The following is a 14077-nucleotide window of genomic DNA, read 5'->3' on the forward strand; positions in this document are numbered from 1 at the left end:
CGTGCAGGCTCAGCGGCCATGGCTCACGGGCCCAGCCGCTCCACGGCATGTGGCATCCTCCCAGACCGGGGCACGAACCCGTGTCCCCTGCATCGGCAGGCGGACTCTCAACCGCTGTGCCACCAGAGAAGCCCCCGGGGCAAGGATTTTTGAGTATAGCTTTGAAAGACGGCAATAACATGAATTGGCATAAAAACGAGATTATAGTTGTAGTAGGCATTTTATAGCATCATCGTCTCTTTTCCTCCTTGTTATGTATAACAGGATTCATGGAAATCCATTAGGTCTGAGGATTTGTTTGGGGGGGATAGTAGGAGAAAGAAAGTAGTGAGATTATTGCACATAATAATAAACGAGGGCCCTCTTCCAGGGTTGAGGAATGCATAGCCTCTTGAGCGCTCACGGAAGGCCTTTCCAACTCTGCGGTCCCTCTTTATGGAGGCCACACAGCACGCACTTCTTTGTCCCAGCATAGCGGAGGTGCCGGCTCATTTTGTCTCTAACTAGAGTAGAATTGACCTGACAGCTGAGTCCTGAGCTGCTGGTGGGAGTTGGCCCAGAGCCACCTTGGTGCACCCTTCGTGTTCTCCTCCTTCTGTCCCTTGTTCTCCTTGTGATGGCAGCCAAAAGCCCCGTGGCTCGTCTCCTCTGTGCAGTGTACCTTTCAGTTGTCCTAGCACCTGTTTCAGAGGATTCTGTTATTGGCTTCTGATGAAAGTGGCACCTCCAGGGGAGTGGGTTGAATGGTGGCCCCGAAAGATATGTCCGCCCAGAATCTCGGAATGTGATCCTCTTTGGAATAGTGGTCTTTGCAGATGTAATGAAGGTGCAGCTCTCTAGATGAGATCATCCTGGATTAGGGTCGGCCCTAAATCCAATGACAAGTGTCCTTATAAGAGACAGAAAAGGAGAAGACACACAGGGCCTAAGAGGGGAGGGCCATGTGAAGATGGAGGCTGAGAGTGGAGTGATGCCTCCAGAAGACAAGGAACGCCAAGGATGGCCTGGCAGTCACCAGATGCGGGGAGAGTCATGGAACGGATTCTCCCTCAGAGCCTCCTGGAAGAACCAACCCTGCCAAAATCTTGATTTCAGACTTCAGGCCTCCAGAACTGTGGGAGAATATATGTCTGTTGTTTTAAGCCTCCAGGTTTGTGGTAGTTTGTTGTGGCAGCCCTAGGAAACCAACCCATTCCGTGTGTTGGACGTGTTAGCTAAGTGGTCCTTATATGAATAGATGGACACGGAGAGCTTTAGGACTGAAAGAAACCTGGAGACACTAATTCAGTCATTTTTTTTTTTTAGCTCTGGCTGCATGTTAGAATCATCTGGAGAAATTTTAAAAAGGATAAGATGCTGGATCCCTAAACCTAAAACAACCAAATCAGAATCTCAGGGGGCTGAGTTAAGGGATTAAAAAAATTTTTTTTTTTTTAATATTTTGAAAGCATCCTAGGTGATTTGAATGCACAGCCTGGGTTCAGAGCCACTGATCTCTTCGAGCTGTCCCATTTTTACAGATGAGGAAACCAAGAGTCAGCAAAGCTGCCCTGTGGGCCAAAGAAAACCTTAAAACATCCTTCTGTGAAGGCTGGGAAGGACAAAAACAACTCATTCAAGGCAGACGAATGAGTGTGTTGGTAAAAATAAAGATTTAGGGAAAAAAGGGGAAGAAATTCATGAATTCATTTCATTTTGGGGTCTTAGTAGACACTAGTGATGAAGAGGGGGAGGAAGAACTCATTTGCTAATATTTTCAAGGGTCCTCCCCCCAGTCCTGTATTTAAAGAGAATTTGTTCACATAATACAAGAAATGTTTCCCTTCTTATACATGCATGCCAGTATAAAATGTTTATGAATATTATTACCACCTAAAATGAGATTTTCAGTTTCTTCTTATTCCCTTCAGGAATTTGAATAGAGACTAGATTTCTCTATGGCAAAGGAAATGAATAATCGTGTTTAAAGTCTTATTATGGTGTTTTAGTAAATAACATAGAAGATTTAATGTTCAGAGTAATTGTTAGGGAAAAAAAAAAGAGTGTCTGTTGAAACAGGACCTTGGATCAGGGCTGTGGTATTAAATCCAATCACCCCACTTAGGCTATCCCTCCTTTGGAGACTCATAAAGATAAGGGTAACAGGATAATTGGGATATTATGCACTCTTTAAAACAACATGATTTAGTCCAAGTAGGAATCGCTGGGTCTCTCAATTAATCCCCTGGGGAACAAATGAAAACTATATATGTGATATACTGTCGAGGTATATAGTTTGGTGGTTTGATACCTTTTGGAGTGTCTCACATTAATCTGTGATTAATTTTCACCAGGGCAGTCTTGACGGTGATTAAAGCATACCTAGATAATCAGAAGCTAAAGAAGCCCACGGAGAGATTTACTTAAATGATCTAATCAGCTTTTCTTTTCATAGAAGACACAAAACTGAGGTCCTGATGACTGGAGGGCATTAACAATCCCAGGGCACTTTTCACAAGAGTCCGGGTATTTAGCCCCAGTGTCCTGGCCAAATTCCAACTCAAGTAAGGCCATTTTGTCTCCCGAAAGGTCCCCCTGCAGCTACCAGTGGATACAGTATTATTCTTCCCTTCCTGTCCGAAGTGTGAGGCTTTGTGTGGACGTGGTACTGTGTGCAGCAAATCCGATGCTTCGTTTCTATTATGAGGGCCTGCGTTTTGGCTAAGCTGCCACAAGTACGTGGTAGGGGATATTTACGTGACTTGCACTAACGGGGAAAACGGCGTTAAGACGTATTCCTTCAGAAAACTTGTTTATGTCTTTTGTAGAAAATGATGGTGTGATTAATATTATTAGATAATCATCAGACATGAATACATGTATGTGCGTTTTAATCTCTTTGGACCTTATTTTGTTCTATAGAGGGGTAGAAACAATTATGATGACCAGTGACCCATGCCAGGTTGTATTAACATGTGTAAAATCAAGCGTTCCTTAGTTTGTTTAGAAAATGTAAAGAAAGATTAGAAATGCTCAAGAAAGCAGAAGACATAAGTGTGGAGTGATGAGATTCTCGATGCCCTCCCTGGTTAATTGGCCTAAGGCTCATTGAGAAAATTCTGATTCAGGGAGAAAAGAGATTAATTCTTTTGGCCTGGGCACTGGTTTCATAACAGCAAACCTGGACAGCTTGACAAACTATTTCTGGAATCCTGTGTTTTTTGAAACAGTCTGTTCACTTAGAGGGAAAATTTCCAGTTGGTTTGCGTGAGCCTGATGCCACAGGGGAGAGTTGGCTGTTTTGTGTGAACAGGACAGCTGATGACTCTTGGAAGTGCCCCATGTCCTTTCTTTCTTGGGAGATTGAGAAACCAATACAGAACCTCTTGAGAGGTTCAGGGAAACCAAGGCAGAAAGCTGGGAGAAAAGCTGGTTCCGTACTAATTGGAAAATAGTCATGATGAAGAAGATGAGAAAGTTCCAACGGTATCAGGAGGTACCCTAAATATTTTAGGTTGTAAAGGTCGAAACTCACAGAATTAGATTATTAGCCAGTATTTAGACGTTCAAGCTCCCTTTCTCATTATTTCCTCCTTTGACATTGGTTAGGACTTTTTGGTTGCAAGTGACAGAAAGGCAACGCAAACTAGCCTAAAGAAGAAGAGAGGATGTACTGCTTTGCTAGCTGATGGCTGAAAAGCCCAGGTGTCAGTGGGTCCTGGGGTTATCATCAGGTTTCAGCTCTTCTCTCTCCTAACTCTTTTCCGGGTAGCCTCTTTCCTTATGATGATGGCAAGATAGCTTTTAAGCAAGCTTCAGCCTTATATCCTAGCCAGCTCCGCGGAAAGAGTTTTCCTTCCCCATTAGTTTGAACGAAAACTTCAAGATTATTTGCCTGGGTCTGATTTTAGTCACATGCCCATGTCTGTGGCCAGGAGGACGAGACAAACTGAAGAGGTGGGGCTTCGACCAGCCACACTCAGACCAGAGGGACTGGGTCATTCCAAAGGGAAGAGCAAGTTGATGCTACCAGAGGAGGAACATGGATGCTGAACACCAAAATGCAGACGTCCATCCCGGACATGTAAATTATAATGCATTTATTTAAAAGTGCGCACCTACACTTTTTTGACCTTATGGAAGGGCTCAACCCATGTGACTATACACACGTAAAGCGGAGAATCACGGAGCTGGCCTCCTAGCCTTGTTTCCCACCCAGTAGAGAAATTCACAACTTCAGTGTCCATGCTAAGTAGTCTTTCAGCTTCTACTTGAATTCCTTTGAAGATCTTAAGTTTGTTACTCCGTAAGTGCGTATATACCATTTTAATAGGAAGTTCTTCTTTACCACAGTAAGTTGAGAGTTTCCCCTCTCCTCTCTTGACTTCGTGCTAATGGTCCCTTTTCTGCCTTTTGGAGTCATGTGGAGTAAATTTAATCTTTCTAAGCCACGTTCTCGTGGCTCTTTCAAATTCCATCTTGTCTCTTGGCTACACACACCTATTTCTCTTCATTGTACACTTCTCTCCCCGCTTCCTCCTGTTCCTTCTTTTTTATAATATAAAGAAACCTTATAGGTGCTCATTATTGGAGGCAACTCTGTGTCTCCAATTTCATGGCAATTGTTGGACATGTAATTCATCTTTAGAAGTTTCTCATGAATTACAGTTTGAGGCTCGATATAAAGAGTTTGTCATGAAAGTGAATTTTAAAAATAGCACTCTCAGACATTTATGTATTCAGTTTTAAAAGTAAAGTGAAATTATTTCAGAAACATAAGCCTTTAAACTTTTTTGGTGTGTGTTCTAAATATTCTAAAGATGGAGCAAATGGGGCATGATGACAATAATTCTGAAGTGTCCTAAAATAGTCCATGGATATAAATATTCAGTTAAATTGTAAGAGAAAAATGATTTTGTAGATCAGAATTAAGATTCTAATGCACACTTGACCTAGTAAATGAACTCTTAAGGAATGTCTCATTGTTCTCCCTTGTGTTACTGTGTTTTTAGTACAGTAAGTCCAAGCCAAGAATATTAAAATCTTGGCTTTTTAGAGGAAATTCAGAGGCTTAAAATAAAACTTCTTTATTAGTGATTCTCTACTAGCCGTTTACGTTTCTGGATCAGTGTCATTTTCCTTTAGCTAAATATCTTAAACAGATTTGTCGTAGAAAAAGTGTATATTGTTCTATTTCCTGTTTTTTCTACTTTAAATCGATCTCTTTTAATCACTAAATTTTGTTAGTTCTTAACCTTTTTTTTGTGTATAAGCATTAGCAAGAATAAGTTTGATCAACATTGAGTTGCTATCATCTTTATAAGAAAAGCAGTAGTAGCAAATTTATTCATTTATCTAGGTGATGATTACTGTTTTCATGAAAAAGTTCTCATTTAATAATATTTTTCCAGCAACTGCAACATATATGTCTGGTGGGTAAAAGTCTGGGGAAAAAGAAATTTGGCATCTTTAAGAAGTGTACACTTCTTACAAGGCAGGGAGGAGAAGCCGAGTGGACTTTAAGTAGAGTTATCCAAGCCTATGAGAATGGAGGGAAGTGACCCAAGTCTTAGGGACGTTGTTCTTCACTCTCTCATTTTCCATACAGCTTAATGCTGATGTGGAGAGACTGATGGATCCTGAGTTGGCAGAACTATTAGTCTAAGAGGAGGATGGATTGAGGATGCAGGTGTGGAAGGACAGAGAGGAAGGCTAACACGGAACCAGGTGGAAGAAAGGTGTGCAGCTGCCTATGGTTAAGACCAGAAGAGCAACTTGTCACATGCAGTTTCGACTGAAACCCATCACCCCGGCTTTGTTAATGTTTTTACCTAGTGCAATTTCTTTTCCAGTGACTGTTCCAGGAATGACGTGCCAGATGGAGTGAAAGTGTTACTGGGTCGAATGAAATCCTATTACTAGTCCCATCTGCTCACGGCCCCTGGGGCTTTGCAGCTGCAGGATTAAAGACTAATCCTGAGTGACAGACGCAAAAGGGGCAATCCTCATACATAGTAGGTGCTCAGTAAATGCCATTGGATTTGAGTGAAGACATTAGTGATTGATGGGGCTGCCTTTGCAATAAGAAACATGAGTTAAGAAATGAACATGTTTTAGAACAGTTTCTGCCTACAATTCAAAAGGAAACACTTCAGTCCTTCCCATCTTTCTTTCTTCTTAAACAAATACTTTCTGAACACCTGCTAAGTACTTAACTCATTTTAGGTACTGTGTGTGAAAAAACAGTCATATAATCCCAGCTCTTTATGAGGTTGAGGCTGTGTACCTAATTTTTTGTCCTCTAACACAAGCTTTAAAAAAATCATCTCAAATCCTCCCGAATTATTGCCAAGTTTGAAGTAAACAAAACAGCACTTTTATTCATTTGTATGTTAGAGTGTGTTAAGCAGAAAATTGTGATCAATTTCACGATGTAAATATAAAACAGACTGGAAAGGATTCTGTGTTCCTCTGAAACTAAAGTGTGTGCTGTGGGTCAGATTTTTCTCTTCACTCAAAGTGAGGTTTCTCCCTGTTCCTTAAAGGCGCTTCCATGTATAGTTCAGTGCCATCCAGGAATAAACCCTTTCAGTGACTCATTATTGGGCAGACTCAGATATACAGGGAGAACTACCTGTACTAAATATTTGTTACAACACACCTTGCTAATATCAGTTAAAAAGCCCCTCTGCTCACAGGGATATTAGCTCGGTGCTTTGTGACAGCCTGGAAGGGTGGGATGGGGAGAGTGGGAGGGAGGGAGACGCAAGAGGGAAGACATATGGGAACATATGTATATGTATAGCTGATTCACTTTGTTGTAAATCAGAAACTAACACACCATTGTAAAGCAATTATACCCCAATAAAGATGTTTAAAAAAAAAAAAAAAAAAAAAAAAAAAAAAGCCCCTCTGCTGATTTGTTTCTTCCCTCCAGTTGCCTATCTCATTCTCAAGATTTTTTTCCTTCTGCTTGCACAAATCAATTTCCTTTTTCGGGCTGCTTTTTTCCCTCACGCCGTCTGTCCGTACATCTCTACGGCACCTATCACCATAGCACCCATTTAATAGTATCTGTGCTAATTATCCTATCTTTAAGACACAGTGGCTTGGTTTGTTAGAACAGAATTTATACTGCATTTCTAATTATGGGCATTTATAGGTAATTGCTTAATTTTGATGTGGTAGGAACACGGTTTGCCATATTTTTAGAAATAGTAATTAGAAATGCATCTCCTAAAGTCATTACTTTAAAAACTTCATTAACACTTAAATAAAGAAGCAGAATAATTTAATTAGTAGAAGTTAATAAAAACTTTCAGTTGCCTTAAATGGTCAGTAAAACTGAAGGGGATTGTGTGTATTATTAATTTTTTCTTAAAGTTGAGTCAGATCCCTATGTGCTGGATGTGAACTCATGAATTTTCTTTTTCTGTATCCTTGGCCATTGTGTTTATGATTATTGTGGTGGTTGACCTGGATTGTTTTTCTGAGTAGGAAACACCCTCAACAGATAAAAATCAGCGCTTATCTTGGCTTTGCAGTAAAAATCCCAAAATAGCATAAAAGTTTTTAAGGAGTGAACAAATCTGTAGAAATCAGAAAGGAAATATGTATGTGTTTTTAGAAATCTCATTTGAATTCAGATTGTTTTTTGACCTCTACTATATATTTAAATAGGTACTAGTTTTCTATTTTAAGCCTCCATCATTGCTGTGGTTTTTAAACAACAAAGCAAAACAAAATAAAAATCCCAAGTGAAAAAAAAAAAAAAACTTAACTGTAACTCCAGAGATATTTAAAAGCATTTCTGTAGAGACACAGATGTAGAGAACAAACAGAGAACAAACATATGGATACCAAGGGGGAAAGGGAGGTGGTGGGATGAATTGGGAGATTGGGATTAACATCTATACACTATTGATACTATGTATACAATAGATAACTAATGAGAACCTACTGTATAGCACAGGGAACTCTATACTCAGTGCTCTGTGGTGATCTAAATGAGAAGGAAATCCAGAAAAGGGGATATGTGTATACACATAGCTGATTCACTTTGCTGTACAGTATAAACTAACACAATATTGTAAAGCAACTATACTCCAATAAAAATTAAAATCAAAAAAACATTTCTGTTCTACAGTGGGAATCAGAAGGAAAATATAACCAACATTGATTCTAAAAGTTTGAATAGAAAACCTTGATAATCTCAGTCATGTTTCCATGGATTTCATTAAAGAGACATTCCAGCTCCACGTTACTCATTATAATTTATTTATTAAATTTAATTAAATGTAATTCTAATGTTAGTCTAAAATATTAGGTCTCTAATAACTATTAGTGGTTTGGTATTAATTGCGAACTTAGAGCATTAGGTACCATGCAGGACAGAAGCCACAGCCTGTGTCCTTGATAGCACATGGGGAGCGATGTAGGAGCAGGGCCATGCACGTGACGTGTGCAAGGGTGGACACCCGAGGAGGTTAGAAATAAGGTGGAAGGTATAAGGGAACAAGATCGTAACTGCGTGTGTGGCTGAGCGTCTCTTTTAAACACCAGGGCTTTTGCTATGTCCTTCAGTCCCTGGAGCAATTGGGCATATATTGTAATGTCCCAAGTGTCCCCAAGCTGAAATCACTCTGGCTTTCATATACCTGTGGCCTTTCGTGCAACCTTTATTTCTAATGCTTTATCTTTTATATACTCAACTTCCACTTTTGGTTCTCCTTTGCAGCAAAATCATTCTTGTAGGTTCATCTTCTTGACCACAGCTAGGCCACCCCTCCCTTCTTTGTGCTCTTTAGGTGTACACTCTTCTCAAATACTCAATACGTTAAAAAAAATCGATGCCACAGCACTGTTACCTTCCAGAGATCCCATTTCAAGTCCTAATTCTGTTGTGTGTAGCAGTAATAAATAGACCAGTGGGGGATTTAGGGGTTGGCCGGATAAGACACATATCTAAATCCTTCAGATATGGAAACAAAGGAACAAAATTTCTAACAGCACTCCTGGGCATACATAACAGATTCCTTTTCTTTTTTTTTTTTTCCCCCTCATTAAACTTTTTTAATGAGTCTCAAATTCTGTGACAGATTTTTGGTCAAGTTGTTTCTATTGCAAAGTACTGAGTTTAAAAACTAATAACTTAAAACTGCCACACACAAAACAAATGGTCCACAAAACATTCTCCTTTCCTTCTGAAGGTTTTACGAGGCATTGTTATCATTAACCAGTCTTTTGCTATTAAACTTAAATGGCCAATTGAGACAAACAGTTCTGAGACCGATCTTCCACCACTAATTAAGACTGAGGTGACAGGTGTTGGGGATAATATTCATTTAGCCTTCTGAGCTTTCTGGGCAGACTCGGTGACCTTGCCAGCTCCAACTGCCTTGTCCACTGCTTTGATGACACTCACAGCAACCGTCTGTCTCATGTCACGAACAGCAAAGCGGCCCAGAGGAGGTTAGTCAGAGAAGCTCTCAGCACACATGGGTTTGCCAGGAACCGTATCAATGATGGCAGCATCACCAGATTTCAAGAATTTGGGCCCATCTTCCAGCTTTTTCCCAGAACAATGATCAATCCTCTTCAGCTCCGCAAACTTGCAAGCAGCGTGAGCTGTGTGACAATCTGGCACAGGTGCACAGCCAGCACTGCTTTGGCCTGGATGGTTCAAGATCACCACCTGAGCTGTGAAGCCAGCTGCTTCCATCGGTGGGTCATTTTTGCTCTCACCAGCCACATTGCCACGACGAACATCTTTGACAGACACGGAAGCCCACGTTGTCCCCAGGAAGGGCTTCACTCAAAGCTTCCTGGTGCGTTTCAACAGACTTCAGTTGACTGGAGCAAAGGTGACCACCAGGCCAGGTTTGAGAATACCAGTCTCCACTCGACCCACAGGGACAGTACCAATACCACCAATTTCGTAGACGTCCTGGAGGGGCAAACGCAAGGGCTTGTCAGTTGAGCGAGTTGGTGGCAGGACGCAATCCAGAGCTTCAGGCAGTGTGGTTCCACTGGCACTGCCATCCTTACGGGTGACTCTCCATCCCTTGAACCACGGCATGTTAGCTCTTGGCTCCAGCATGTTTTCACCATTCCAGCCAGAAACAGGCACAAAAGCTGCTGTGTCGGGGTCGTAGCCAGTTTTCTGAATGGAGGTGCTGACTTCCTTAACAGTTTCCTCGTGTCTCTTCCGGCTGTAGGGTGGCTCGGTGGAATCCATTTTGTTGACTCCAACAATTAGTTGTTTCACACCCAGAGTGTAGGCCAGAAGGGCCTGCTCACGGGTCTGCCCATTCTTGGAAATACCTGCTTCACATTCACCAACGCCAGCAGCAACCATCAGGACAGCACGGTCAGCCCAGGATGTGCCTGTCATCATGTTTTTGATGAAGCCTCTGTGTCCTGGGGCATCAGTGATGGTCACATAGTCCTTGCTGGTCTCGAATTTCCATAGGCAGATATCAGTGGTGATACCACGCTCGAGTTCAGCTTTCAGTTTGTCCAAGACCCAGGCATACTTGAAGGAGCCCTTTCCCATCGCGGTAGCCTCCTTCTCTAACTTTTCAATGGTTCTCTTATCAATCCCACCACATTTGTAGATCAGATGGCCAGGAGTGGTAGACTTCCCCGAATCTACGTGTCCGATGACAACGATGTTGATGTCTCCTTTCCCATTTTTGCTTAGGTTCAGCAGTGGTTTTCCTGACACCTGTGTCCTGGCGGCAAGCCCGTTGCGAAAAAGCCAGATTCCTTTCAAAATCTCATTTCTTTCTCTTTATTTATTGCCTTTTCTTGCTTCCCCTCCCCCAACCTTTTCTGTCTTTCACCCTAACACGTTGTGATAGAGCGGTTTCTTCGTTCAGAGGCTAAGAATTTAGCTGTATTGATTTGTCACTTCGCACCTGCTGAAATCCTAACGGAAAAAAACTTGGCGCATGAAATAGAAGTCAGTCTGATAAAATTAAACCTCACAAATGATGCAGCTGCTGTGTACATAGAGAACGCGATCTGCATCTTCATCACTGACTGCTTCAGTATTCTCATTTTACGTCTTGGCTCTTTTCATTGGGCTTGCATTTTGCATGTTGGGAAAGTACATTTTGGGATGGTCATTTCATCCTGCAGAAGCAGACACTTGATTCATATGGCTATGTGATTGCGTCTGTAACTTAGGTTCACGTAAAGTGTGATAATTTACAGATTATTATCTGTAGAGCCGACCCAGGTACAACTTCTGCAGAGGAGAAGCTGATGCCAAAGAGTCACCTTATGTAGTTGGCTCAATCCCTAGGGACTGTGAGGCCGAGGAGGACGCACCCATCTTTAGGGGCAAAAACATCATTTAAAGGAAGAATGATATCAGCATACTTTCTGGGGGGTAAATCTGAAGAGTTTTACTTCTTCCTAGGATCTCTGATTATTTTATTTTTTTATGGCCACAATGTTTGCAAGGCTGAGACTGAGCTGTGCTTGTGCCAACTTTGGAGAAATGTAGGTAAATGAACTTGTGAAAAAGCTATTTACGTAAAAACAAATGTCACCTCATGTTAGGGATTTCTACCTCCTTTTTAAGTTTCTTCATTCACTCAAAACAGGTGTATTAAGTGCCTACCAAGCACAAGGCCCAGTTTAGGAGCTGGGGATATAGCAGTTCCCTTGCTCTCATGGAACTTCATTCTAGTGAAAGGACACAGGTTTAAAAAAATGGTTAATAGCTCACAAATCACTTGGTGCTTGATGCTATGGAAACAGTAATGCAGGGAAAGAGAATGCTGGGTTGAGGGGTGGGTTCCTATTTTATGCTGGATAATCAGAGATGGTCTCCAATGAGGGAACATTTGAGCAGACCTGATGGAAGTGAGAGGGTGAGCTGTGATGTTTGGGGAAAGAGCAAGTATAAAGATAGGAGGTGGAAGCACGGTGGTGTGTTGGAAAAAGTAAGAACAATGAGTGGAGAGAGTACAGGGCAAAGGAGGTGGGGCTTGCAAGAAGCAGGAAACAGAAAATTCTTTTAGAAGATTTAAAGAATTTTGACTTCCACTAACCGAGAAGAAAAGAGTGATGGTGTCTGATTTATGTTTTACAAGTCCTGTCTGGTCGCTCTGTTGAGAATAGACTGTAGGAGGCAGGGGTGGATGCAGGGAGCCCCATCAGGTGTCAGGGGAAGTTATCCAGGTGGGAAACGATGGGGTTTGTGCCATGGTAGTGATAGTGGAAGAGATCGGAAGAGGTCACATTCAGAATATATTTTGGAGGTGGAGCCACCAGGATTTACCTTTGGGGTGTGGGTTATAGAAAATACAAGGAGATAGGGCTTCCCTGGTGGCGCAGTGGTTAAGAATCTGCCTACCAATGCAGGGGACACGGGTTCGAGCCCTGGTCCGGGAAGATCCCACGTGCCGCGGAGCAACGAAGCCCATGCGCCACAACTACTGAGCGCACGTGCCACAACTACTGAGCCCACGTGCCACAACTACTGAAGCCTGCATGCCTAGGGCCTGTGCTCCGCAACAAGAGAAGCCACTGCAATGAGAAGCCCGCGTACCGCAATGAAGAGTAGCCCCCGCTTGCCGCAACAAGAGAAAAGCCCGTGTGCAGCAACAAAGACCCAATGCAGCCAACGATAAAAATAAATAAATTTAAAAAAAAAGAAAATACAAGGAGATAAATATCCTTTTTTTTTTTTTTGTCTGAGAAGTTGGTCAGTGAGTAGTAATTTATGGAAACGGGAGAGGCCCAAGGAGGCACGGGTGTTCTGGGGAGAATCAGGAGTTTGGTGTGGGACTGGTTAGCTTTGAGATGTCTACCCGACATCCAAGATATGTGAAGAAGGTAGGTGGATCCATGAGCCTGGAGATCAGGAGACAAGTCTGGGCTGGAGTCAGCATAGAGAAGGTATTTAAAGCCGTGAGACTGGTTGAGATCTAGTTGGTGTGGGTATATACAGGAAAGTAAAGAAGTACAGTGACTGAGCCCTAAGCCACCCCAAGGTTAGGCAGTTGAGAACCAGCCGTACATGCTAAGGAGGGTTAGCCAGTGTCTTAGTTTCATACAGCTGCCAGAACAGAGCTCCAAAACCTGAGTGGCTTCAAACAACAGAAGTTTATTGTCTCACAGTTCTGGAGGCTAGAAGTCTGATTCAAGGTGTTAGCAGGACCATGCTACCTCTGATGGCTCTAGCGGGGGAGTTCCTCCCTGCCTCTTCTAGCTTCTGGCGTTTACTGGCAACATGTGGTATTCAGTGGCTTGTAGATGCGTCACTCCAGTCACATGGTTATCTTCTCCCCGTGTATCTTCACTTCATCTTCCCTCTGTGCCTCTGTGCGTCCAGATTTCCCCATTTCATAAGGACACCAGTCGTGTTGGATTAAGGCCCACCCTAATGACCTCACCTTAACCTGGTTATATATGGGAAATCTGCAAAGACCCTATTTCCAAGCACGGTTACATTCTCAGGTACTGGGGGTTGAGACTTCAACGTATCTTTTTTGGGGGGCACAATTCAATTCATAACAGCCAGCGAGGTGGTAAGAGAACCAGGAGAGTGTGGTATTCTGGAAGCCAGGTGAAGAATGTGCTTCCGACAGGACGGATGGATAAACTGAGTCAGATGCTGGTGATGGAACAAACAAGATGCGGACTGAGGACTGACCGTTGGCTTGATCATGTGGGGGTCATTGGTGTCCTTGCCATGAGTGGTTTCAGTGAAGTGGTGAGGGCGAGAATTGGATTGAAGTTCAAGAGAGAATGGAAACAGGAGTTAGAGAAAGCAAGTGTAGACAGCTTTTTGAGGCATTTTGCATATAAGGCATGAGAAGAATGGGGTGGTGGCAGTGGAGAAACCAAGAGTTCAAAGGAAAAATTTTAAAACAGTGGGAGAGGTAGCAGTATGCTTATATACCAGTGTGGAATGACACAATAGAGAGGAGGAGTATTACAGAGAAAAGGGGACAATTTCTAGAACCATGTCTTTGAGGTGGCAAGAGGATGTGGAATGTAATAGCCACGCAGAGGAAGTCTGTGTCGACAAGCCCGCCAGGTGATTCTTATGCACGTCCAAGTTGGAAACCCGCTGTTGCAC

The 14077-nt window shown here is 42.5% G+C and overlaps 1 protein-coding gene and 1 pseudogene across 1 annotated transcript in view; one reads left to right on the forward strand and one right to left on the reverse strand.

Annotated features, from left to right (window-relative positions):
* The window catches only part of NEBL (nebulette), a 340919-nt gene that overhangs the window by 83159 nt on the left and 243683 nt on the right, over positions 1 to 14077 (forward strand). The gene's annotated exons all lie outside the window — the stretch shown is intronic.
* On the reverse strand, positions 9320 to 10549 carry LOC116749249 (annotated as a pseudogene).

Source organism: Phocoena sinus, chromosome 2 (genome assembly GCF_008692025.1).
Source record: "Phocoena sinus isolate mPhoSin1 chromosome 2, mPhoSin1.pri, whole genome shotgun sequence".
NCBI lineage: Eukaryota > Metazoa > Chordata > Mammalia > Artiodactyla > Phocoenidae > Phocoena > Phocoena sinus.